We start from the raw sequence: 25,975 nt of genomic DNA, 5'->3' as shown, positions 1-25,975 counted from the left end.
GGAATCATTTCAGAGGAGCGGATAGGAAATTTTCCGGAATATGAGGCGTCGGTAGTCCAGTGACCGTTATCGCTTCTCGGCCTTTTGGCTAAGATCAAAGTGTAGTATCTGTTCTTATCAGCTTAATATCTGATACGTGGCTCATTGAGTCACTACGATATTAAACTGATTTTTGGTACTCGGCGGGATGCCCGGGGCTTGCTCCGCTCTCGCCACGGGTCGGCCCGGTATTGCAGTTCTTCCGGGAATGGCCCATTCAATTTCAATAATGTACGATTGGTCTCTCTCTCTCAATAAAAACAGCTCACTGCTGGTCAGTCAGAGTGATATGGTATTTATTCTATACCAGTCACTGTTTGCTTAAAATGTTAATCGTTTGAGCTGACCAGCACATTTTTTCTTTATTTGACGGTTCTCAAACGAACGGCAGCCGGTATAAAAACAGATATTTTTTTTTATATTTAAAATTTCTCTCCGCTCCTCTCCTTCGTTGTTTACTAATCTAAATTATGTTTTAAAAATCATTTGTCATGGCCAGTATGTGTCAAAATATCACACTTCTGTCCACACAGGACCAGTATTAATTTCACTTTAATATAAAGAAAATAGAAATTTAAATGTAAATTTTTAAAAGTTATTTCAATTTAAAAAAACAAAAATTCATTTTTATTTTTAAACTGACGTACATTGTTACGTACATTGTTTAATGTATTCTTTCCTTCAACGATTTGCATATATCTTGATCCTAATTGATTTCAAAATGTTAAATGAAACATTACAATCAGCAGAATATTAATAACAATGATCCGTTTAAGAAAAAAAAATATAAATAAAAAAAAAAAAAAAAAAAAAATCTAAATTTACAAATTTAAATTTTGTGGTTTTGTTCCGCATCTTTTCTCCTGCCGACCTCACGTCACCTTTTTGTATTCTTTTTCTTTCTCAGTCTCTTCCTATACCTTTTTAACGTTGGCTTGTTCCACAGCGCTAGTCGCCTTGCGCCGCCCGCCAAAGACGTAAAACAACAGGGCGTTGATCGATTCGATATACATCAAGGCGGCGCGGGCGTCAAGGGAAGCCACTATTACGACGTTAAGGTAAGGCGCTATATTTTTTTTCCTTGTTTGAGTTTTAGAAATTCATAATGTTACTTGTTTCATTGATTTCGTTAACATTCGCCTTTCCGCTTTGGCAGATTGTAAAACGCCCACCGCCTAACGGCCGTACGTCGCATGGGCGGCGATTTCTGCAATAAGGAATATTTTCGGTGTGCGGAATCGGATGAATATTTACGGAATCATTTCAGAGGAGCGGATAGGAAATTTTCCGGAATATGAGGCGTCGGTAGTCCAGTGACCGTTATCGCTTCTCGGCCTTTTGGCTAAGATCAAAGTGTAGTATCTGTTCTTATCAGCTTAATATCTGATACGTGGCTCATTGAGTCACTACGATATTAAACTGATTTTTGGTACTCGGCGGGATGCCCGGGGCTTGCTCCGCTCTCGCCACGGGTCGGCCCGGTATTGCAGTTCTTCCGGGAATGGCCCATTCAATTTCAATAATGTACGATTGGTCTCTCTCTCTCAATAAAAACAGCTCACTGCTGGTCAGTCAGAGTGATATGGTATTTATTCTATACCAGTCACTGTTTGCTTAAAATGTTAATCGTTTGAGCTGACCAGCACATTTTTTCTTTATTTGACGGTTCTCAAACGAACGGCAGCCGGTATAAAAACAGATATTTTTTTTTATATTTAAAATTTCTCTCCGCTCCTCTCCTTCGTTGTTTACTAATCTAAATTATGTTTTAAAAATCATTTGTCATGGCCAGTATGTGTCAAAATATCACACTTCTGTCCACACAGGACCAGTATTAATTTCACTTTAATATAAAGAAAATAGAAATTTAAATGTAAATTTTTAAAAGTTATTTCAATTTAAAAAAACAAAAATTCATTTTTATTTTTAAACTGACGTACATTGTTACGTACATTGTTTAATGTATTCTTTCCTTCAACGATTTGCATATATCTTGATCCTAATTGATTTCAAAATGTTAAATGAAACATTACAATCAGCAGAATATTAATAACAATGATCCGTTTAAGAAAAAAAAATATAAATAAAAAAAAAAAAAAAAAAAAATCTAAATTTACAAATTTAAATTTTGTGGTTTTGTTCCGCATCTTTTCTCCTGCCGACCTCACGTCACCTTTTTGTATTCTTTTTCTTTCTCAGTCTCTTCCTATACCTTTTTAACGTTGGCTTGTTCCACAGCGCTAGTCGCCTTGCGCCGCCCGCCAAAGACGTAAAACAACAGGGCGTTGATCGATTCGATATACATCAAGGCGGCGCGGGCGTCAAGGGAAGCCACTATTACGACGTTAAGGTAAGGCGCTATATTTTTTTCCTTGTTTGAGTTTTAGAAATTCATAATGTTACTTGTTTCATTGATTTCGTTAACATTCGCCTTTCCGCTTTGGCAGATTGTAAAACGCCCACCGCCTAACGGCCGTACGTCGCATGGGCGGCGATTTCTGCAATAAGGAATATTTTCGGTGTGCGGAATCGGATGAATATTTACGGAATCATTTCAGAGGAGCGGATAGGAAATTTTCCGGAATATGAGGCGTCGGTAGTCCAGTGACCGTTATCGCTTCTCGGCCTTTTGGCTAAGATCAAAGTGTAGTATCTGTTCTTATCAGCTTAATATCTGATACGTGGCTCATTGAGTCACTACGATATTAAACTGATTTTTGGTACTCGGCGGGATGCCCGGGGCTTGCTCCGCTCTCGCCACGGGTCGGCCCGGTATTGCAGTTCTTCCGGGAATGGCCCATTCAATTTCAATAATGTACGATTGGTCTCTCTCTCTCAATAAAAACAGCTCACTGCTGGTCAGTCAGAGTGATATGGTATTTATTCTATACCAGTCACTGTTTGCTTAAAATGTTAATCGTTTGAGCTGACCAGCACATTTTTTCTTTATTTGACGGTTCTCAAACGAACGGCAGCCGGTATAAAAACAGATATTTTTTTTTATATTTAAAATTTCTCTCCGCTCCTCTCCTTCGTTGTTTACTAATCTAAATTATGTTTTAAAAATCATTTGTCATGGCCAGTATGTGTCAAAATATCACACTTCTGTCCACACAGGACCAGTATTAATTTCACTTTAATATAAAGAAAATAGAAATTTAAATGTAAATTTTTAAAAGTTATTTCAATTTAAAAAAACAAAAATTCATTTTTATTTTTAAACTGACGTACATTGTTACGTACATTGTTTAATGTATTCTTTCCTTCAACGATTTGCATATATCTTGATCCTAATTGATTTCAAAATGTTAAATGAAACATTACAATCAGCAGAATATTAATAACAATGATCCGTTTAAGAAAAAAAAAATATAAATAAAAAAAAAAAAAAAAAAAAAATCTAAATTTACAAATTTAAATTTTGTGGTTTTGTTCCGCATCTTTTCTCCTGCCGACCTCACGTCACCTTTTTGTATTCTTTTTCTTTCTCAGTCTCTTCCTATACCTTTTTAACGTTGGCTTGTTCCACAGCGCTAGTCGCCTTGCGCCGCCCGCCAAAGACGTAAAACAACAGGGCGTTGATCGATTCGATATACATCAAGGCGGCGCGGGCGTCAAGGGAAGCCACTATTACGACGTTAAGGTAAGGCGCTATATTTTTTTCCTTGTTTGAGTTTTAGAAATTCATAATGTTACTTGTTTCATTGATTTCGTTAACATTCGCCTTTCCGCTTTGGCAGATTGTAAAACGCCCACCGCCTAACGGCCGTACGTCGCATGGGCGGCGATTTCTGCAATAAGGAATATTTTCGGTGTGCGGAATCGGATGAATATTTACGGAATCATTTCAGAGGAGCGGATAGGAAATTTTCCGGAATATGAGGCGTCGGTAGTCCAGTGACCGTTATCGCTTCTCGGCCTTTTGGCTAAGATCAAAGTGTAGTATCTGTTCTTATCAGCTTAATATCTGATACGTGGCTCATTGAGTCACTACGATATTAAACTGATTTTTGGTACTCGGCGGGATGCCCGGGGCTTGCTCCGCTCTCGCCACGGGTCGGCCCGGTATTGCAGTTCTTCCGGGAATGGCCCATTCAATTTCAATAATGTACGATTGGTCTCTCTCTCTCAATAAAAACAGCTCACTGCTGGTCAGTCAGAGTGATATGGTATTTATTCTATACCAGTCACTGTTTGCTTAAAATGTTAATCGTTTGAGCTGACCAGCACATTTTTTCTTTATTTGACGGTTCTCAAACGAACGGCAGCCGGTATAAAAACAGATATTTTTTTTTATATTTAAAATTTCTCTCCGCTCCTCTCCTTCGTTGTTTACTAATCTAAATTATGTTTTAAAAATCATTTGTCATGGCCAGTATGTGTCAAAATATCACACTTCTGTCCACACAGGACCAGTATTAATTTCACTTTAATATAAAGAAAATAGAAATTTAAATGTAAATTTTTAAAAGTTATTTCAATTTAAAAAAACAAAAATTCATTTTTATTTTTAAACTGACGTACATTGTTACGTACATTGTTTAATGTATTCTTTCCTTCAACGATTTGCATATATCTTGATCCTAATTGATTTCAAAATGTTAAATGAAACATTACAATCAGCAGAATATTAATAACAATGATCCGTTTAAGAAAAAAAAATATAAATAAAAAAAAAAAAAAAAAAAAAATCTAAATTTACAAATTTAAATTTTGTGGTTTTGTTCCGCATCTTTTCTCCTGCCGACCTCACGTCACCTTTTTGTATTCTTTTTCTTTCTCAGTCTCTTCCTATACCTTTTTAACGTTGGCTTGTTCCACAGCGCTAGTCGCCTTGCGCCGCCCGCCAAAGAAACAACAGGGCGTTGATCGATTCGATATACATCAAGGCGGCGCGGGCGTCAAGGGAAGCCACTATTACGACGTTAAGGTAAGGCGCTATATTTTTTTCCTTGTTTGAGTTTTAGAAATTCATAATGTTACTTGTTTCATTGATTTCGTTAACATTCGCCTTTCCGCTTTGGCAGATTGTAAAACGCCCACCGCCTAACGGCCGTACGTCGCATGGGCGGCGATTTCTGCAATAAGGAATATTTTCGGTGTGCGGAATCGGATGAATATTTACGGAATCATTTCAGAGGAGCGGATAGGAAATTTTCCGGAATATGAGGCGTCGGTAGTCCAGTGACCGTTATCGCTTCTCGGCCTTTTGGCTAAGATCAAAGTGTAGTATCTGTTCTTATCAGCTTAATATCTGATACGTGGCTCATTGAGTCACTACGATATTAAACTGATTTTTGGTACTCGGCGGGATGCCCGGGGCTTGCTCCGCTCTCGCCACGGGTCGGCCCGGTATTGCAGTTCTTCCGGGAATGGCCCATTCAATTTCAATAATGTACGATTGGTCTCTCTCTCTCAATAAAAACAGCTCACTGCTGGTCAGTCAGAGTGATATGGTATTTATTCTATACCAGTCACTGTTTGCTTAAAATGTTAATCGTTTGAGCTGACCAGCACATTTTTTCTTTATTTGACGGTTCTCAAACGAACGGCAGCCGGTATAAAAACAGATATTTTTTTTTATATTTAAAATTTCTCTCCGCTCCTCTCCTTCGTTGTTTACTAATCTAAATTATGTTTTAAAAATCATTTGTCATGGCCAGTATGTGTCAAAATATCACACTTCTGTCCACACAGGACCAGTATTAATTTCACTTTAATATAAAGAAAATAGAAATTTAAATGTAAATTTTTAAAAGTTATTTCAATTTAAAAAAACAAAAATTCATTTTTATTTTTAAACTGACGTACATTGTTACGTACATTGTTTAATGTATTCTTTCCTTCAACGATTTGCATATATCTTGATCCTAATTGATTTCAAAATGTTAAATGAAACATTACAATCAGCAGAATATTAATAACAATGATCCGTTTAAGAAAAAAAAATATAAATAAAAAAAAAAAAAAAAAAAAAATCTAAATTTACAAATTTAAATTTTGTGGTTTTGTTCCGCATCTTTTCTCCTGCCGACCTCACGTCACCTTTTTGTATTCTTTTTCTTTCTCAGTCTCTTCCTATACCTTTTTAACGTTGGCTTGTTCCACAGCGCTAGTCGCCTTGCGCCGCCCGCCAAAGACGTAAAACAACAGGGCGTTGATCGATTCGATATACATCAAGGCGGCGCGGGCGTCAAGGGAAGCCACTATTACGACGTTAAGGTAAGGCGCTATATTTTTTTCCTTGTTTGAGTTTTAGAAATTCATAATGTTACTTGTTTCATTGATTTCGTTAACATTCGCCTTTCCGCTTTGGCAGATTGTAAAACGCCCACCGCCTAACGGCCGTACGTCGCATGGGCGGCGATTTCTGCAATAAGGAATATTTTCGGTGTGCGGAATCGGATGAATATTTACGGAATCATTTCAGAGGAGCGGATAGGAAATTTTCCGGAATATGAGGCGTCGGTAGTCCAGTGACCGTTATCGCTTCTCGGCCTTTTGGCTAAGATCAAAGTGTAGTATCTGTTCTTATCAGCTTAATATCTGATACGTGGCTCATTGAGTCACTACGATATTAAACTGATTTTTGGTACTCGGCGGGATGCCCGGGGCTTGCTCCGCTCTCGCCACGGGTCGGCCCGGTATTGCAGTTCTTCCGGGAATGGCCCATTCAATTTCAATAATGTACGATTGGTCTCTCTCTCTCAATAAAAACAGCTCACTGCTGGTCAGTCAGAGTGATATGGTATTTATTCTATACCAGTCACTGTTTGCTTAAAATGTTAATCGTTTGAGCTGACCAGCACATTTTTTCTTTATTTGACGGTTCTCAAACGAACGGCAGCCGGTATATAAAACAGATATTTTTTTTTATATTTAAAATTTCTCTCCGCTCCTCTCCTTCGTTGTTTACTAATCTAAATTATGTTTTAAAAATCATTTGTCATGGCCAGTATGTGTCAAAATATCACACTTCTGTCCACACAGGACCAGTATTAATTTCACTTTAATATAAAGAAAATAGAAATTTAAATGTAAATTTTTAAAAGTTATTTCAATTTAAAAAAACAAAAATTCATTTTTATTTTTAAACTGACGTACATTGTTACGTACATTGTTTAATGTATTCTTTCCTTCAACGATTTGCATATATCTTGATCCTAATTGATTTCAAAATGTTAAATGAAACATTACAATCAGCAGAATATTAATAACAATGATCCGTTTAAGAAAAAAAAATATAAATAAAAAAAAAAAAAAAAAAAAATCTAAATTTACAAATTTAAATTTTGTGGTTTTGTTCCGCATCTTTTCTCCTGCCGACCTCACGTCACCTTTTTGTATTCTTTTTCTTTCTCAGTCTCTTCCTATACCTTTTTAACGTTGGCTTGTTCCACAGCGCTAGTCGCCTTGCGCCGCCCGCCAAAGACGTAAAACAACAGGGCGTTGATCGATTCGATATACATCAAGGCGGCGCGGGCGTCAAGGGAAGCCACTATTACGACGTTAAGGTAAGGCGCTATATTTTTTTCCTTGTTTGAGTTTTAGAAATTCATAATGTTACTTGTTTCATTGATTTCGTTAACATTCGCCTTTCCGCTTTGGCAGATTGTAAAACGCCCACCGCCTAACGGCCGTACGTCGCATGGGCGGCGATTTCTGCAATAAGGAATATTTTCGGTGTGCGGAATCGGATGAATATTTACGGAATCATTTCAGAGGAGCGGATAGGAAATTTTCCGGAATATGAGGCGTCGGTAGTCCAGTGACCGTTATCGCTTCTCGGCCTTTTGGCTAAGATCAAAGTGTAGTATCTGTTCTTATCAGCTTAATATCTGATACGTGGCTCATTGAGTCACTACGATATTAAACTGATTTTTGGTACTCGGCGGGATGCCCGGGGCTTGCTCCGCTCTCGCCACGGGTCGGCCCGGTATTGCAGTTCTTCCGGGAATGGCCCATTCAATTTCAATAATGTACGATTGGTCTCTCTCTCTCAATAAAAACAGCTCACTGCTGGTCAGTCAGAGTGATATGGTATTTATTCTATACCAGTCACTGTTTGCTTAAAATGTTAATCGTTTGAGCTGACCAGCACATTTTTTCTTTATTTGACGGTTCTCAAACGAACGGCAGCCGGTATAAAAACAGATATTTTTTTTTATATTTAAAATTTCTCTCCGCTCCTCTCCTTCGTTGTTTACTAATCTAAATTATGTTTTAAAAATCATTTGTCATGGCCAGTATGTGTCAAAATATCACACTTCTGTCCACACAGGACCAGTATTAATTTCACTTTAATATAAAGAAAATAGAAATTTAAATGTAAATTTTTAAAAGTTATTTCAATTTAAAAAAACAAAAATTCATTTTTATTTTTAAACTGACGTACATTGTTACGTACATTGTTTAATGTATTCTTTCCTTCAACGATTTGCATATATCTTGATCCTAATTGATTTCAAAATGTTAAATGAAACATTACAATCAGCAGAATATTAATAACAATGATCCGTTTAAGAAAAAAAAATATAAATAAAAAAAAAAAAAAAAAAAAATCTAAATTTACAAATTTAAATTTTGTGGTTTTGTTCCGCATCTTTTCTCCTGCCGACCTCACGTCACCTTTTTGTATTCTTTTTCTTTCTCAGTCTCTTCCTATACCTTTTTAACGTTGGCTTGTTCCACAGCGCTAGTCGCCTTGCGCCGCCCGCCAAAGACGTAAAACAACAGGGCGTTGATCGATTCGATATACATCAAGGCGGCGCGGGCGTCAAGGGAAGCCACTATTACGACGTTAAGGTAAGGCGCTATATTTTTTTCCTTGTTTGAGTTTTAGAAATTCATAATGTTACTTGTTTCATTGATTTCGTTAACATTCGCCTTTCCGCTTTGGCAGATTGTAAAACGCCCACCGCCTAACGGCCGTACGTCGCATGGGCGGCGATTTCTGCAATAAGGAATATTTTCGGTGTGCGGAATCGGATGAATATTTACGGAATCATTTCAGAGGAGCGGATAGGAAATTTTCCGGAATATGAGGCGTCGGTAGTCCAGTGACCGTTATCGCTTCTCGGCCTTTTGGCTAAGATCAAAGTGTAGTATCTGTTCTTATCAGCTTAATATCTGATACGTGGCTCATTGAGTCACTACGATATTAAACTGATTTTTGGTACTCGGCGGGATGCCCGGGGCTTGCTCCGCTCTCGCCACGGGTCGGCCCGGTATTGCAGTTCTTCCGGGAATGGCCCATTCAATTTCAATAATGTACGATTGGTCTCTCTCTCTCAATAAAAACAGCTCACTGCTGGTCAGTCAGAGTGATATGGTATTTATTCTATACCAGTCACTGTTTGCTTAAAATGTTAATCGTTTGAGCTGACCAGCACATTTTTTCTTTATTTGACGGTTCTCAAACGAACGGCAGCCGGTATAAAAACAGATATTTTTTTTTATATTTAAAATTTCTCTCCGCTCCTCTCCTTCGTTGTTTACTAATCTAAATTATGTTTTAAAAATCATTTGTCATGGCCAGTATGTGTCAAAATATCACACTTCTGTCCACACAGGACCAGTATTAATTTCACTTTAATATAAAGAAAATAGAAATTTAAATGTAAATTTTTAAAAGTTATTTCAATTTAAAAAAACAAAAATTCATTTTTATTTTTAAACTGACGTACATTGTTACGTACATTGTTTAATGTATTCTTTCCTTCAACGATTTGCATATATCTTGATCCTAATTGATTTCAAAATGTTAAATGAAACATTACAATCAGCAGAATATTAATAACAATGATCCGTTTAAGAAAAAAAAATATAAATAAAAAAAAAAAAAAAAAAAAAATCTAAATTTACAAATTTAAATTTTGTGGTTTTGTTCCGCATCTTTTCTCCTGCCGACCTCACGTCACCTTTTTGTATTCTTTTTCTTTCTCAGTCTCTTCCTATACCTTTTTAACGTTGGCTTGTTCCACAGCGCTAGTCGCCTTGCGCCGCCCGCCAAAGACGTAAAACAACAGGGCGTTGATCGATTCGATATACATCAAGGCGGCGCGGGCGTCAAGGGAAGCCACTATTACGACGTTAAGGTAAGGCGCTATATTTTTTTCCTTGTTTGAGTTTTAGAAATTCATAATGTTACTTGTTTCATTGATTTCGTTAACATTCGCCTTTCCGCTTTGGCAGATTGTAAAACGCCCACCGCCTAACGGCCGTACGTCGCATGGGCGGCGATTTCTGCAATAAGGAATATTTTCGGTGTGCGGAATCGGATGAATATTTACGGAATCATTTCAGAGGAGCGGATAGGAAATTTTCCGGAATATGAGGCGTCGGTAGTCCAGTGACCGTTATCGCTTCTCGGCCTTTTGGCTAAGATCAAAGTGTAGTATCTGTTCTTATCAGCTTAATATCTGATACGTGGCTCATTGAGTCACTACGATATTAAACTGATTTTTGGTACTCGGCGGGATGCCCGGGGCTTGCTCCGCTCTCGCCACGGGTCGGCCCGGTATTGCAGTTCTTCCGGGAATGGCCCATTCAATTTCAATAATGTACGATTGGTCTCTCTCTCTCAATAAAAACAGCTCACTGCTGGTCAGTCAGAGTGATATGGTATTTATTCTATACCAGTCACTGTTTGCTTAAAATGTTAATCGTTTGAGCTGACCAGCACATTTTTTCTTTATTTGACGGTTCTCAAACGAACGGCAGCCGGTATAAAAACAGATATTTTTTTTTATATTTAAAATTTCTCTCCGCTCCTCTCCTTCGTTGTTTACTAATCTAAATTATGTTTTAAAAATCATTTGTCATGGCCAGTATGTGTCAAAATATCACACTTCTGTCCACACAGGACCAGTATTAATTTCACTTTAATATAAAGAAAATAGAAATTTAAATGTAAATTTTTAAAAGTTATTTCAATTTAAAAAAACAAAAATTCATTTTTATTTTTAAACTGACGTACATTGTTACGTACATTGTTTAATGTATTCTTTCCTTCAACGATTTGCATATATCTTGATCCTAATTGATTTCAAAATGTTAAATGAAACATTACAATCAGCAGAATATTAATAACAATGATCCGTTTAAGAAAAAAAAATATAAATAAAAAAAAAAAAAAAAAAAAATCTAAATTTACAAATTTAAATTTTGTGGTTTTGTTCCGCATCTTTTCTCCTGCCGACCTCACGTCACCTTTTTGTATTCTTTTTCTTTCTCAGTCTCTTCCTATACCTTTTTAACGTTGGCTTGTTCCACAGCGCTAGTCGCCTTGCGCCGCCCGCCAAAGACGTAAAACAACAGGGCGTTGATCGATTCGATATACATCAAGGCGGCGCGGGCGTCAAGGGAAGCCACTATTACGACGTTAAGGTAAGGCGCTATATTTTTTTCCTTGTTTGAGTTTTAGAAATTCATAATGTTACTTGTTTCATTGATTTCGTTAACATTCGCCTTTCCGCTTTGGCAGATTGTAAAACGCCCACCGCCTAACGGCCGTACGTCGCATGGGCGGCGATTTCTGCAATAAGGAATATTTTCGGTGTGCGGAATCGGATGAATATTTACGGAATCATTTCAGAGGAGCGGATAGGAAATTTTCCGGAATATGAGGCGTCGGTAGTCCAGTGACCGTTATCGCTTCTCGGCCTTTTGGCTAAGATCAAAGTGTAGTATCTGTTCTTATCAGCTTAATATCTGATACGTGGCTCATTGAGTCACTACGATATTAAACTGATTTTTGGTACTCGGCGGGATGCCCGGGGCTTGCTCCGCTCTCGCCACGGGTCGGCCCGGTATTGCAGTTCTTCCGGGAATGGCCCATTCAATTTCAATAATGTACGATTGGTCTCTCTCTCTCAATAAAAACAGCTCACTGCTGGTCAGTCAGAGTGATATGGTATTTATTCTATACCAGTCACTGTTTGCTTAAAATGTTAATCGTTTGAGCTGACCAGCACATTTTTTCTTTATTTGACGGTTCTCAAACGAACGGCAGCCGGTATAAAAACAGATATTTTTTTTTATATTTAAAATTTCTCTCCGCTCCTCTCCTTCGTTGTTTACTAATCTAAATTATGTTTTAAAAATCATTTGTCATGGCCAGTATGTGTCAAAATATCACACTTCTGTCCACACAGGACCAGTATTAATTTCACTTTAATATAAAGAAAATAGAAATTTAAATGTAAATTTTTAAAAGTTATTTCAATTTAAAAAAACAAAAATTCATTTTTATTTTTAAACTGACGTACATTGTTACGTACATTGTTTAATGTATTCTTTCCTTCAACGATTTGCATATATCTTGATCCTAATTGATTTCAAAATGTTAAATGAAACATTACAATCAGCAGAATATTAATAACAATGATCCGTTTAAGAAAAAAAAATATAAATAAAAAAAAAAAAAAAAAAAAATCTAAATTTACAAATTTAAATTTTGTGGTTTTGTTCCGCATCTTTTCTCCTGCCGACCTCACGTCACCTTTTTGTATTCTTTTTCTTTCTCAGTCTCTTCCTATACCTTTTTAACGTTGGCTTGTTCCACAGCGCTAGTCGCCTTGCGCCGCCCGCCAAAGACGTAAAACAACAGGGCGTTGATCGATTCGATATACATCAAGGCGGCGCGGGCGTCAAGGGAAGCCACTATTACGACGTTAAGGTAAGGCGCTATATTTTTTTCCTTGTTTGAGTTTTAGAAATTCATAATGTTACTTGTTTCATTGATTTCGTTAACATTCGCCTTTCCGCTTTGGCAGATTGTAAAACGCCCACCGCCTAACGGCCGTACGTCGCATGGGCGGCGATTTCTGCAATAAGGAATATTTTCGGTGTGCGGAATCGGATGAATATTTACGGAATCATTTCAGAGGAGCGGATAGGAAATTTTCCGGAATATGAGGCGTCGGTAGTCCAGTGACCGTTATCGCTTCTCGGCCTTTTGGCTAAGATCAAAGTGTAGTATCTGTTCTTATCAGCTTAATATCTGATACGTGGCTCATTGAGTCACTACGATATTAAACTGATTTTTGGTACTCGGCGGGATGCCCGGGGCTTGCTCCGCTCTCGCCACGGGTCGGCCCGGTATTGCAGTTCTTCCGGGAATGGCCCATTCAATTTCAATAATGTACGATTGGTCTCTCTCTCTCAATAAAAACAGCTCACTGCTGGTCAGTCAGAGTGATATGGTATTTATTCTATACCAGTCACTGTTTGCTTAAAATGTTAATCGTTTGAGCTGACCAGCACATTTTTTCTTTATTTGACGGTTCTCAAACGAACGGCAGCCGGTATAAAAACAGATATTTTTTTTTATATTTAAAATTTCTCTCCGCTCCTCTCCTTCGTTGTTTACTAATCTAAATTATGTTTTAAAAATCATTTGTCATGGCCAGTATGTGTCAAAATATCACACTTCTGTCCACACAGGACCAGTATTAATTTCACTTTAATATAAAGAAAATAGAAATTTAAATGTAAATTTTTAAAAGTTATTTCAATTTAAAAAAACAAAAATTCATTTTTATTTTTAAACTGACGTACATTGTTACGTACATTGTTTAATGTATTCTTTCCTTCAACGATTTGCATATATCTTGATCCTAATTGATTTCAAAATGTTAAATGAAACATTACAATCAGCAGAATATTAATAACAATGATCCGTTTAAGAAAAAAAAATATAAATAAAAAAAAAAAAAAAAAAAAATCTAAATTTACAAATTTAAATTTTGTGGTTTTGTTCCGCATCTTTTCTCCTGCCGACCTCACGTCACCTTTTTGTATTCTTTTTCTTTCTCAGTCTCTTCCTATACCTTTTTAACGTTGGCTTGTTCCACAGCGCTAGTCGCCTTGCGCCGCCCGCCAAAGACGTAAAACAACAGGGCGTTGATCGATTCGATATACATCAAGGCGGCGCGGGCGTCAAGGGAAGCCACTATTACGACGTTAAGGTAAGGCGCTATATTTTTTTCCTTGTTTGAGTTTTAGAAATTCATAATGTTACTTGTTTCATTGATTTCGTTAACATTCGCCTTTCCGCTTTGGCAGATTGTAAAACGCCCACCGCCTAACGGCCGTACGTCGCATGGGCGGCGATTTCTGCAATAAGGAATATTTTCGGTGTGCGGAATCGGATGAATATTTACGGAATCATTTCAGAGGAGCGGATAGGAAATTTTCCGGAATATGAGGCGTCGGTAGTCCAGTGACCGTTATCGCTTCTCGGCCTTTTGGCTAAGATCAAAGTGTAGTATCTGTTCTTATCAGCTTAATATCTGATACGTGGCTCATTGAGTCACTACGATATTAAACTGATTTTTGGTACTCGGCGGGATGCCCGGGGCTTGCTCCGCTCTCGCCACGGGTCGGCCCGGTATTGCAGTTCTTCCGGGAATGGCCCATTCAATTTCAATAATGTACGATTGGTCTCTCTCTCTCAATAAAAACAGCTCACTGCTGGTCAGTCAGAGTGATATGGTATTTATTCTATACCAGTCACTGTTTGCTTAAAATGTTAATCGTTTGAGCTGACCAGCACATTTTTTCTTTATTTGACGGTTCTCAAACGAACGGCAGCCGGTATAAAAACAGATATTTTTTTTTATATTTAAAATTTCTCTCCGCTCCTCTCCTTCGTTGTTTACTAATCTAAATTATGTTTTAAAAATCATTTGTCATGGCCAGTATGTGTCAAAATATCACACTTCTGTCCACACAGGACCAGTATTAATTTCACTTTAATATAAAGAAAATAGAAATTTAAATGTAAATTTTTAAAAGTTATTTCAATTTAAAAAAACAAAAATTCATTTTTATTTTTAAACTGACGTACATTGTTACGTACATTGTTTAATGTATTCTTTCCTTCAACGATTTGCATATATCTTGATCCTAATTGATTTCAAAATGTTAAATGAAACATTACAATCAGCAGAATATTAATAACAATGATCCGTTTAAGAAAAAAAAATATAAATAAAAAAAAAAAAAAAAAAAAATCTAAATTTACAAATTTAAATTTTGTGGTTTTGTTCCGCATCTTTTCTCCTGCCGACCTCACGTCACCTTTTTGTATTCTTTTTCTTTCTCAGTCTCTTCCTATACCTTTTTAACGTTGGCTTGTTCCACAGCGCTAGTCGCCTTGCGCCGCCCGCCAAAGACGTAAAACAACAGGGCGTTGATCGATTCGATATACATCAAGGCGGCGCGGGCGTCAAGGGAAGCCACTATTACGACGTTAAGGTAAGGCGCTATATTTTTTTCCTTGTTTGAGTTTTAGAAATTCATAATGTTACTTGTTTCATTGATTTCGTTAACATTCGCCTTTCCGCTTTGGCAGATTGTAAAACGCCCACCGCCTAACGGCCGTACGTCGCATGGGCGGCGATTTCTGCAATAAGGAATATTTTCGGTGTGCGGAATCGGATGAATATTTACGGAATCATTTCAGAGGAGCGGATAGGAAATTTTCCGGAATATGAGGCGTCGGTAGTCCAGTGACCGTTATCGCTTCTCGGCCTTTTGGCTAAGATCAAAGTGTAGTATCTGTTCTTATCAGCTTAATATCTGATACGTGGCTCATTGAGTCACTACGATATTAAACTGATTTTTGGTACTCGGCGGGATGCCCGGGGCTTGCTCCGCTCTCGCCACGGGTCGGCCCGGTATTGCAGTTCTTCCGGGAATGGCCCATTCAATTTCAATAATGTACGATTGGTCTCTCTCTCTCAATAAAAACAGCTCACTGCTGGTCAGTCAGAGTGATATGGTATTTATTCTATACCAGTCACTGTTTGCTTAAAATGTTAATCGTTTGAGCTGACCAGCACATTTTTTCTTTATTTGACGGTTCTCAAACGAACGGCAGCCGGTATAAAAACAGATATTTTTTTTTATATTTAAAATTTCTCTCCGCTCCTCTCCTTCGTTGTTTACTAATCTAAATTATGTTTTAAAAATCATTTGTCATGGCCAGTATGTGTCAAAATATCACACTTCTGTCCACACAGGACCAGTATTAATTTCACTTTAATATAAAGAAAATAGAAATTTAAATGTAAATTTTTAAAAGTTATTTCAATTTAAAAAAACAAAAATTCATTTTTATTTTTAAACTGACGTACATTGTTACGTACATTGTTTAATGTATTCTTTCCTTCAACGATTTGCATATATCTTGATCCTAATTGATTTCAAAATGTTAAATGAAACATTACAATCAGCAGAATATTAATAACAATGATCCGTTTAAGAAAAAAAAATATAAATAAAAAAAAAAAAAAAAAAAAATCTAAATTTACAAATTTAAATTTTGTGGTTTTGTTCCGCATCTTTTCTCCTGCCGACCTCACGTCACCTTTTTGTATTCTTTTTCTTTCTCAGTCTCTTCCTATACCTTTTTAACGTTGGCTTGTTCCACAGCGCTAGTCGCCTTGCGCCGCCCGCCAAAGACGTAAAACAACAGGGCGTTGATCGATTCGATATACATCAAGGCGGCGCGGGCGTCAAGGGAAGCCACTATTACGACGTTAAGGTAAGGCGCTATATTTTTTTCCTTGTTTGAGTTTTAGAAATTCATAATGTTACTTGTTTCATTGATTTCGTTAACATTCGCCTTTCCGCTTTGGCAGATTGTAAAACGCCCACCGCCTAACGGCCGTACGTCGCATGGGCGGCGATTTCTGCAATAAGGAATATTTTCGGTGTGCGGAATCGGATGAATATTTACGGAATCATTTCAGAGGAGCGGATAGGAAATTTTCCGGAATATGAGGCGTCGGTAGTCCAGTGACCGTTATCGCTTCTCGGCCTTTTGGCTAAGATCAAAGTGTAGTATCTGTTCTTATCAGCTTAATATCTGATACGTGGCTCATTGAGTCACTACGATATTAAACTGATTTTTGGTACTCGGCGGGATGCCCGGGGCTTGCTCCGCTCTCGCCACGGGTCGGCCCGGTATTGCAGTTCTTCCGGGAATGGCCCATTCAATTTCAATAATGTACGATTGGTCTCTCTCTCTCAATAAAAACAGCTCACTGCTGGTCAGTCAGAGTGATATGGTATTTATTCTATACCAGTCACTGTTTGCTTAAAATGTTAATCGTTTGAGCTGACCAGCACATTTTTTCTTTATTTGACGGTTCTCAAACGAACGGCAGCCGGTATAAAAACAGATATTTTTTTTTATATTTAAAATTTCTCTCCGCTCCTCTCCTTCGTTGTTTACTAATCTAAATTATGTTTTAAAAATCATTTGTCATGGCCAGTATGTGTCAAAATATCACACTTCTGTCCACACAGGACCAGTATTAATTTCACTTTAATATAAAGAAAATAGAAATTTAAATGTAAATTTTTAAAAGTTATTTCAATTTAAAAAAACAAAAATTCATTTTTATTTTTAAACTGACGTACATTGTTACGTACATTGTTTAATGTATTCTTTCCTTCAACGATTTGCATATATCTTGATCCTAATTGATTTCAAAATGTTAAATGAAACATTACAATCAGCAGAATATTAATAACAATGATCCGTTTAAGAAAAAAAAATATAAATAAAAAAAAAAAAAAAAAAAAAATCTAAATTTACAAATTTAAATTTTGTGGTTTTGTTCCGCATCTTTTCTCCTGCCGACCTCACGTCACCTTTTTGTATTCTTTTTCTTTCTCAGTCTCTTCCTATACCTTTTTAACGTTGGCTTGTTCCACAGCGCTAGTCGCCTTGCGCCGCCCGCCAAAGACGTAAAACAACAGGGCGTTGATCGATTCGATATACATCAAGGCGGCGCGGGCGTCAAGGGAAGCCACTATTACGACGTTAAGGTAAGGCGCTATATTTTTTTCCTTGTTTGAGTTTTAGAAATTCATAATGTTACTTGTTTCATTGATTTCGTTAACATTCGCCTTTCCGCTTTGGCAGATTGTAAAACGCCCACCGCCTAACGGCCGTACGTCGCATGGGCGGCGATTTCTGCAATAAGGAATATTTTCGGTGTGCGGAATCGGATGAATATTTACGGAATCATTTCAGAGGAGCGGATAGGAAATTTTCCGGAATATGAGGCGTCGGTAGTCCAGTGACCGTTATCGCTTCTCGGCCTTTTGGCTAAGATCAAAGTGTAGTATCTGTTCTTATCAGCTTAATATCTGATACGTGGCTCATTGAGTCACTACGATATTAAACTGATTTTTGGTACTCGGCGGGATGCCCGGGGCTTGCTCCGCTCTCGCCACGGGTCGGCCCGGTATTGCAGTTCTTCCGGGAATGGCCCATTCAATTTCAATAATGTACGATTGGTCTCTCTCTCTCAATAAAAACAGCTCACTGCTGGTCAGTCAGAGTGATATGGTATTTATTCTATACCAGTCACTGTTTGCTTAAAATGTTAATCGTTTGAGCTGACCAGCACATTTTTTCTTTATTTGACGGTTCTCAAACGAACGGCAGCCGGTATAAAAACAGATATTTTTTTTTATATTTAAAATTTCTCTCCGCTCCTCTCCTTCGTTGTTTACTAATCTAAATTATGTTTTAAAAATCATTTGTCATGGCCAGTATGTGTCAAAATATCACACTTCTGTCCACACAGGACCAGTATTAATTTCACTTTAATATAAAGAAAATAGAAATTTAAATGTAAATTTTTAAAAGTTATTTCAATTTAAAAAAACAAAAATTCATTTTTATTTTTAAACTGACGTACATTGTTACGTACATTGTTTAATGTATTCTTTCCTTCAACGATTTGCATATATCTTGATCCTAATTGATTTCAAAATGTTAAATGAAACATTACAATCAGCAGAATATTAATAACAATGATCCGTTTAAGAAAAAAAAATATAAATAAAAAAAAAAAAAAAAAAAAATCTAAATTTACAAATTTAAATTTTGTGGTTTTGTTCCGCATCTTTTCTCCTGCCGACCTCACGTCACCTTTTTGTATTCTTTTTCTTTCTCAGTCTCTTCCTATACCTTTTTAACGTTGGCTTGTTCCACAGCGCTAGTCGCCTTGCGCCGCCCGCCAAAGACGTAAAACAACAGGGCGTTGATCGATTCGATATACATCAAGGCGGCGCGGGCGTCAAGGGAAGCCACTATTACGACGTTAAGGTAAGGCGCTATATTTTTTTCCTTGTTTGAGTTTTAGAAATTCATAATGTTACTTGTTTCATTGATTTCGTTAACATTCGCCTTTCCGCTTTGGCAGATTGTAAAACGCCCACCGCCTAACGGCCGTACGTCGCATGGGCGGCGATTTCTGCAATAAGGAATATTTTCGGTGTGCGGAATCGGATGAATATTTACGGAATCATTTCAGAGGAGCGGATAGGAAATTTTCCGGAATATGAGGCGTCGGTAGTCCAGTGACCGTTATCGCTTCTCGGCCTTTTGGCTAAGATCAAAGTGTAGTATCTGTTCTTATCAGCTTAATATCTGATACGTGGCTCATTGAGTCACTACGATATTAAACTGATTTTTGGTACTCGGCGGGATGCCCGGGGCTTGCTCCGCTCTCGCCACGGGTCGGCCCGGTATTGCAGTTCTTCCGGGAATGGCCCATTCAATTTCAATAATGTACGATTGGTCTCTCTCTCTCAATAAAAACAGCTCACTGCTGGTCAGTCAGAGTGATATGGTATTTATTCTATACCAGTCACTGTTTGCTTAAAATGTTAATCGTTTGAGCTGACCAGCACATTTTTTCTTTATTTGACGGTTCTCAAACGAACGGCAGCCGGTATAAAAACAGATATTTTTTTTTATATTTAAAATTTCTCTCCGCTCCTCTCCTTCGTTGTTTACTAATCTAAATTATGTTTTAAAAATCATTTGTCATGGCCAGTATGTGTCAAAATATCACACTTCTGTCCACACAGGACCAGTATTAATTTCACTTTAATATAAAGAAAATAGAAATTTAAATGTAAATTTTTAAAAGTTATTTCAATTTCAAAAAAACAAAAATTCATTTTTATTTTTAAACTGACGTACATTGTTACGTACATTGTTTAATGTATTCTTTCCTTCAACGATTTGCATATATCTTGATCCTAATTGATTTCAAAATGTTAAATGAAACATTACAATCAGCAGAATATTAATAACAATGATCCGTTTAAGAAAAAAAAATATAAATAAAAAAAAAAAAAAAAAAAAATCTAAATTTACAAATTTAAATTTTGTGGTTTTGTTCCGCATCTTTTCTCCTGCCGACCTCACGTCACCTTTTTGTATTCTTTTTCTTTCTCAGTCTCTTCCTATACCTTTTTAACGTTGGCTTGTTCCACAGCGCTAGTCGCCTTGCGCCGCCCGCCAAAGACGTAAAACAACAGGGCGTTGATCGATTCGATATACATCAAGGCGGCGCGGGCGTCAAGGGAAGCCACTATTACGACGTTAAGGTAAGGCGCTATATTTTTTTCCTTGTTTGAGTTTTAGAAATTCATAATGTTACTTGTTTCATTGATTTCGTTAACATTCGCCTTTCCGCTTTGGCAGATTGTAAAACGCCCACCGCCTAACGGCCGTACGTCGCATGGGCGGCGATTTCTGCAATAAGGAATATTTTCGGTGTGCGGAATCGGATGAATATTTACGGAATCATTTCAGAGGAGCGGATAGGAAATTTTCCGGAATATGAGGCGTCGGTAGTCCAGTGACCGTTATCGCTTCTCGGCCTTTTGGCTAAGATCAAAGTGTAGTATCTGTTCTTATCAGCTTAATATCTGATACGTGGCTCATTGAGTCACTACGATATTAAACTGATTTTTGGTACTCGGCGGGATGCCCGGGGCTTGCTCCGCTCTCGCCACGGGTCGGCCCGGTATTGCAGTTCTTCCGGGAATGGCCCATTCAATTTCAATAATGTACGATTGGTCTCTCTCTCTCAATAAAAACAGCTCACTGCTGGTCAGTCAGAGTGATATGGTATTTATTCTATACCAGTCACTGTTTGCTTAAAATGTTAATCGTTTGAGCTGACCAGCACATTTTTTCTTTATTTGACGGTTCTCAAACGAACGGCAGCCGGTATAAAAACAGATATTTTTTTTTATATTTAAAATTTCTCTCCGCTCCTCTCCTTCGTTGTTTACTAATCTAAATTATGTTTTAAAAATCATTTGTCATGGCCAGTATGTGTCAAAATATCACACTTCTGTCCACACAGGACCAGTATTAATTTCACTTTAATATAAAGAAAATAGAAATTTAAATGTAAATTTTTAAAAGTTATTTCAATTTAAAAAAACAAAAATTCATTTTTATTTTTAAACTGACGTACATTGTTACGTACATTGTTTAATGTATTCTTTCCTTCAACGATTTGCATATATCTTGATCCTAATTGATTTCAAAATGTTAAATGAAACATTACAATCAGCAGAATATTAATAACAATGATCCGTTTAAGAAAAAAAAATATAAATAAAAAAAAAAAAAAAAAAAAATCTAAATTTACAAATTTAAATTTTGTGGTTTTGTTCCGCATCTTTTCTCCTGCCGACCTCACGTCACCTTTTTGTATTCTTTTTCTTTCTCAGTCTCTTCCTATACCTTTTTAACGTTGGCTTGTTCCACAGCGCTAGTCGCCTTGCGCCGCCCGCCAAAGACGTAAAACAACAGGGCGTTGATCGATTCGATATACATCAAGGCGGCGCGGGCGTCAAGGGAAGCCACTATTACGACGTTAAGGTAAGGCGCTATATTTTTTTCCTTGTTTGAGTTTTAGAAATTCATAATGTTACTTGTTTCATTGATTTCGTTAACATTCGCCTTTCCGCTTTGGCAGATTGTAAAACGCCCACCGCCTAACGGCCGTACGTCGCATGGGCGGCGATTTCTGCAATAAGGAATATTTTCGGTGTGCGGAATCGGATGAATATTTACGGAATCATTTCAGAGGAGCGGATAGGAAATTTTCCGGAATATGAGGCGTCGGTAGTCCAGTGACCGTTATCGCTTCTCGGCCTTTTGGCTAAGATCAAAGTGTAGTATCTGTTCTTATCAGCTTAATATCTGATACGTGGCTCATTGAGTCACTACGATATTAAACTGATTTTTGGTACTCGGCGGGATGCCCGGGGCTTGCTCCGCTCTCGCCACGGGTCGGCCCGGTATTGCAGTTCTTCCGGGAATGGCCCATTCAATTTCAATAATGTACGATTGGTCTCTCTCTCTCAATAAAAACAGCTCACTGCTGGTCAGTCAGAGTGATATGGTATTTATTCTATACCAGTCACTGTTTGCTTAAAATGTTAATCGTTTGAGCTGACCAGCACATTTTTTCTTTATTTGACGGTTCTCAAACGAACGGCAGCCGGTATAAAAACAGATATTTTTTTTTATATTTAAAATTTCTCTCCGCTCCTCTCCTTCGTTGTTTACTAATCTAAATTATGTTTTAAAAATCATTTGTCATGGCCAGTATGTGTCAAAATATCACACTTCTGTCCACACAGGACCAGTATTAATTTCACTTTAATATAAAGAAAATAGAAATTTAAATGTAAATTTTTAAAAGTTATTTCAATTTAAAAAAACAAAAATTCATTTTTATTTTTAAACTGACGTACATTGTTACGTACATTGTTTAATGTATTCTTTCCTTCAACGATTTGCATATATCTTGATCCTAATTGATTTCAAAATGTTAAATGAAACATTACAATCAGCAGAATATTAATAACAATGATCCGTTTAAGAAAAAAAAATATAAATAAAAAAAAAAAAAAAAAAAAAATCTAAATTTACAAATTTAAATTTTGTGGTTTTGTTCCGCATCTTTTCTCCTGCCGACCTCACGTCACCTTTTTGTATTCTTTTTCTTTCTCAGTCTCTTCCTATACCTTTTTAACGTTGGCTTGTTCCACAGCGCTAGTCGCCTTGCGCCGCCCGCCAAAGACGTAAAACAACAGGGCGTTGATCGATTCGATATACATCAAGGCGGCGCGGGCGTCAAGGGAAGCCACTATTACGACGTTAAGGTAAGGCGCTATATTTTTTTCCTTGTTTGAGTTTTAGAAATTCATAATGTTACTTGTTTCATTGATTTCGTTAACATTCGCCTTTCTGGCAGATTGTAAAACGCCCACCGCCTAACGGCCGTACGTCGCATGGGCGGCGATTTCTGCAATAAGGAATATTTTCGGTGTGCGGAATCGGATGAATATTTACGGAATCATTTCAGAGGAGCGGATAGGAAATTTTCCGGAATATGAGGCGTCGGTAGTCCAGTGACCGTTATCGCTTCTCGGCCTTTTGGCTAAGATCAAAGTGTAGTATCTGTTCTTATCAGCTTAATATCTGATACGTGGCTCATTGAGTCACTACGATATTAAACTGATTTTTGGTACTCGGCGGGATGCCCGGGGCTTGCTCCGCTCTCGCCACGGGTCGGCCCGGTATTGCAGTTCTTCCGGGAATGGCCCATTCAATTTCAATAATGTACGATTGGTCTCTCTCTCTCAATAAAAACAGCTCACTGCTGGTCAGTCAGAGTGATATGGTATTTATTCTATACCAGTCACTGTTTGCTTAAAATGTTAATCGTTTGAGCTGACCAGCACATTTTTTCTTTATTTGACGGTTCTCAAACGAACGGCAGCCGGTATAAAAACAGATATTTTTTTTTATATTTAAAATTTCTCTCCGCTCCTCTCCTTCGTTGTTTACTAATCTAAATTATGTTTTAAAAATCATTTGTCATGGCCAGTATGTGTCAAAATATCACACTTCTGTCCACACAGGACCAGTATTAATTTCACTTTAATATAAAGAAAATAGAAATTTAAATGTAAATTTTTAAAAGTTATTTCAATTTAAAAAAACAAAAATTCATTTTTATTTTTAAACTGACGTACATTGTTACGTACATTGTTTAATGTATTCTTTCCTTCAACGATTTGCATATATCTTGATCCTAATTGATTTCAAAATGTTAAATGAAACATTACAATCAGCAGAATATTAATAACAATGATCCGTTTAAGAAAAAAAAATATAAATAAAAAAAAAAAAAAAAAAAAAATCTAAATTTACAAATTTAAATTTTGTGGTTTTGTTCCGCATCTTTTCTCCTGCCGACCTCACGTCACCTTTTTGTATTCTTTTTCTTTCTCAGTCTCTTCCTATACCTTTTTAACGTTGGCTTGTTCCACAGCGCTAGTCGCCTTGCGCCGCCCGCCAAAGACGTAAAACAACAGGGCGTTGATCGATTCGATATACATCAAGGCGGCGCGGGCGTCAAGGGAAGCCACTATTACGACGTTAAGGTAAGGCGCTATATTTTTTTCCTTGTTTGAGTTTTAGAAATTCATAATGTTACTTGTTTCATTGATTTCGTTAACATTCGCCTTTCCGCTTTGGCAGATTGTAAAACGCCCACCGCCTAACGGCCGTACGTCGCATGGGCGGCGATTTCTGCAATAAGGAATATTTTCGGTGTGCGGAATCGGATGAATATTTACGGAATCATTTCAGAGGAGCGGATAGGAAATTTTCCGGAATATGAGGCGTCGGTAGTCCAGTGACCGTTATCGCTTCTCGGCCTTTTGGCTAAGATCAAAGTGTAGTATCTGTTCTTATCAGCTTAATATCTGATACGTGGCTCATTGAGTCACTACGATATTAAACTGATTTTTGGTACTCGGCGGGATGCCCGGGGCTTGCTCCGCTCTCGCCACGGGTCGGCCCGGTATTGCAGTTCTTCCGGGAATGGCCCATTCAATTTCAATAATGTACGATTGGTCTCTCTCTCTCAATAAAAACAGCTCACTGCTGGTCAGTCAGAGTGATATGGTATTTATTCTATACCAGTCACTGTTTGCTTAAAATGTTAATCGTTTGAGCTGACCAGCACATTTTTTCTTTATTTGACGGTTCTCAAACGAACGGCAGCCGGTATAAAAACAGATATTTTTTTTTTATATTTAAAATTTCTCTCCGCTCCTCTCCTTCGTTGTTTACTAATCTAAATTATGTTTTAAAAATCATTTGTCATGGCCAGTATGTGTCAAAATATCACACTTCTGTCCACACAGGACCAGTATTAATTTCACTTTAATATAAAGAAAATAGAAATTTAAATGTAAATTTTTAAAAGTTATTTCAATTTAAAAAAACAAAAATTCATTTTTATTTTTAAACTGACGTACATTGTTACGTACATTGTTTAATGTATTCTTTCCTTCAACGATTTGCATATATCTTGATCCTAATTGATTTCAAAATGTTAAATGAAACATTACAATCAGCAGAATATTAATAACAATGATCCGTTTAAGAAAAAAAAATATAAATAAAAAAAAAAAAAAAAAAAAAATCTAAATTTACAAATTTAAATTTTGTGGTTTTGTTCCGCATCTTTTCTCCTGCCGACCTCACGTCACCTTTTTGTATTCTTTTTCTTTCTCAGTCTCTTCCTATACCTTTTTAACGTTGGCTTGTTCCACAGCGCTAGTCGCCTTGCGCCGCCCGCCAAAGACGTAAAACAACAGGGCGTTGATCGATTCGATATACATCAAGGCGGCGCGGGCGTCAAGGGAAGCCACTATTACGACGTTAAGGTAAGGCGCTATATTTTTTTCCTTGTTTGAGTTTTAGAAATTCATAATGTTACTTGTTTCATTGATTTCGTTAACATTCGCCTTTCCGCTTTGGCAGATTGTAAAACGCCCACCGCCTAACGGCCGTACGTCGCATGGGCGGCGATTTCTGCAATAAGGAATATTTTCGGTGTGCGGAATCGGATGAATATTTACGGAATCATTTCAGAGGAGCGGATAGGAAATTTTCCGGAATATGAGGCGTCGGTAGTCCAGTGACCGTTATCGCTTCTCGGCCTTTTGGCTAAGATCAAAGTGTAGTATCTGTTCTTATCAGCTTAATATCTGATACGTGGCTCATTGAGTC

At 37.3% G+C, this 25,975-nt stretch overlaps 20 non-coding genes and 1 pseudogene across 20 annotated transcripts; all 21 read left to right on the top strand.

Annotated features, from left to right (window-relative positions):
* Positions 1-68: 68 nt before the first annotated feature.
* LOC131958090 (U2 spliceosomal RNA) lies at positions 69-261 on the top strand. Its single transcript, XR_009389183.1, has one exon. It is a non-coding gene; the product is annotated as a U2 spliceosomal RNA (small nuclear RNA).
* A 1,100-nt stretch (positions 262-1,361) lies between these two features.
* Positions 1,362-1,554, top strand: LOC131958089 (U2 spliceosomal RNA). The gene has a single exon (XR_009389182.1). It is a non-coding gene; the product is annotated as a U2 spliceosomal RNA (small nuclear RNA).
* A 1,098-nt stretch (positions 1,555-2,652) lies between these two features.
* Positions 2,653-2,845, top strand: LOC131958088 (U2 spliceosomal RNA). Its single transcript, XR_009389181.1, has one exon. It is a non-coding gene; the product is annotated as a U2 spliceosomal RNA (small nuclear RNA).
* Positions 2,846-3,945: 1,100 nt separating this feature from the next.
* LOC131958087 (U2 spliceosomal RNA) lies at positions 3,946-4,138 on the top strand. The gene has a single exon (XR_009389180.1). It is a non-coding gene; the product is annotated as a U2 spliceosomal RNA (small nuclear RNA).
* A 1,094-nt stretch (positions 4,139-5,232) lies between these two features.
* On the top strand, positions 5,233-5,425 carry LOC131958085 (U2 spliceosomal RNA). Its single transcript, XR_009389179.1, has one exon. It is a non-coding gene; the product is annotated as a U2 spliceosomal RNA (small nuclear RNA).
* A 1,099-nt stretch (positions 5,426-6,524) lies between these two features.
* LOC131958083 (U2 spliceosomal RNA) lies at positions 6,525-6,717 on the top strand. Its single transcript, XR_009389177.1, has one exon. It is a non-coding gene; the product is annotated as a U2 spliceosomal RNA (small nuclear RNA).
* A 1,099-nt stretch (positions 6,718-7,816) lies between these two features.
* On the top strand, positions 7,817-8,009 carry LOC131958082 (U2 spliceosomal RNA). The gene has a single exon (XR_009389176.1). It is a non-coding gene; the product is annotated as a U2 spliceosomal RNA (small nuclear RNA).
* A 1,098-nt stretch (positions 8,010-9,107) lies between these two features.
* LOC131958081 (U2 spliceosomal RNA) lies at positions 9,108-9,300 on the top strand. The gene has a single exon (XR_009389175.1). It is a non-coding gene; the product is annotated as a U2 spliceosomal RNA (small nuclear RNA).
* A 1,099-nt stretch (positions 9,301-10,399) lies between these two features.
* LOC131958080 (U2 spliceosomal RNA) lies at positions 10,400-10,592 on the top strand. Its single transcript, XR_009389174.1, has one exon. It is a non-coding gene; the product is annotated as a U2 spliceosomal RNA (small nuclear RNA).
* Positions 10,593-11,690: 1,098 nt separating this feature from the next.
* Positions 11,691-11,883, top strand: LOC131958079 (U2 spliceosomal RNA). Its single transcript, XR_009389173.1, has one exon. It is a non-coding gene; the product is annotated as a U2 spliceosomal RNA (small nuclear RNA).
* A 1,098-nt stretch (positions 11,884-12,981) lies between these two features.
* LOC131958078 (U2 spliceosomal RNA) lies at positions 12,982-13,174 on the top strand. Its single transcript, XR_009389172.1, has one exon. It is a non-coding gene; the product is annotated as a U2 spliceosomal RNA (small nuclear RNA).
* Positions 13,175-14,272: 1,098 nt separating this feature from the next.
* Positions 14,273-14,465, top strand: LOC131958077 (U2 spliceosomal RNA). Its single transcript, XR_009389171.1, has one exon. It is a non-coding gene; the product is annotated as a U2 spliceosomal RNA (small nuclear RNA).
* Positions 14,466-15,563: 1,098 nt separating this feature from the next.
* LOC131958076 (U2 spliceosomal RNA) lies at positions 15,564-15,756 on the top strand. The gene has a single exon (XR_009389170.1). It is a non-coding gene; the product is annotated as a U2 spliceosomal RNA (small nuclear RNA).
* A 1,098-nt stretch (positions 15,757-16,854) lies between these two features.
* LOC131958075 (U2 spliceosomal RNA) lies at positions 16,855-17,047 on the top strand. The gene has a single exon (XR_009389169.1). It is a non-coding gene; the product is annotated as a U2 spliceosomal RNA (small nuclear RNA).
* A 1,099-nt stretch (positions 17,048-18,146) lies between these two features.
* Positions 18,147-18,339, top strand: LOC131958074 (U2 spliceosomal RNA). Its single transcript, XR_009389168.1, has one exon. It is a non-coding gene; the product is annotated as a U2 spliceosomal RNA (small nuclear RNA).
* A 1,098-nt stretch (positions 18,340-19,437) lies between these two features.
* On the top strand, positions 19,438-19,630 carry LOC131958108 (U2 spliceosomal RNA). The gene has a single exon (XR_009389199.1). It is a non-coding gene; the product is annotated as a U2 spliceosomal RNA (small nuclear RNA).
* A 1,099-nt stretch (positions 19,631-20,729) lies between these two features.
* Positions 20,730-20,922, top strand: LOC131958107 (U2 spliceosomal RNA). The gene has a single exon (XR_009389198.1). It is a non-coding gene; the product is annotated as a U2 spliceosomal RNA (small nuclear RNA).
* A 1,098-nt stretch (positions 20,923-22,020) lies between these two features.
* Positions 22,021-22,213, top strand: LOC131958096 (U2 spliceosomal RNA). Its single transcript, XR_009389189.1, has one exon. It is a non-coding gene; the product is annotated as a U2 spliceosomal RNA (small nuclear RNA).
* Positions 22,214-23,307: 1,094 nt separating this feature from the next.
* On the top strand, positions 23,308-23,500 carry LOC131958084 (U2 spliceosomal RNA). Its single transcript, XR_009389178.1, has one exon. It is a non-coding gene; the product is annotated as a U2 spliceosomal RNA (small nuclear RNA).
* Positions 23,501-24,599: 1,099 nt separating this feature from the next.
* On the top strand, positions 24,600-24,792 carry LOC131958073 (U2 spliceosomal RNA). The gene has a single exon (XR_009389167.1). It is a non-coding gene; the product is annotated as a U2 spliceosomal RNA (small nuclear RNA).
* A 1,100-nt stretch (positions 24,793-25,892) lies between these two features.
* LOC131958106 (uncharacterized) lies at positions 25,893-25,975 on the top strand (annotated as a pseudogene).

This window comes from Physella acuta, unplaced genomic scaffold (genome assembly GCF_028476545.2).
Source record: "Physella acuta isolate Inbredline_101_S28 unplaced genomic scaffold, ASM2847654v3 ptg001289l, whole genome shotgun sequence".
Taxonomy (NCBI): Eukaryota; Metazoa; Mollusca; class Gastropoda; family Physidae; genus Physella; species Physella acuta.
This window is presented reverse-complemented; position numbering and strand designations above follow the sequence as displayed.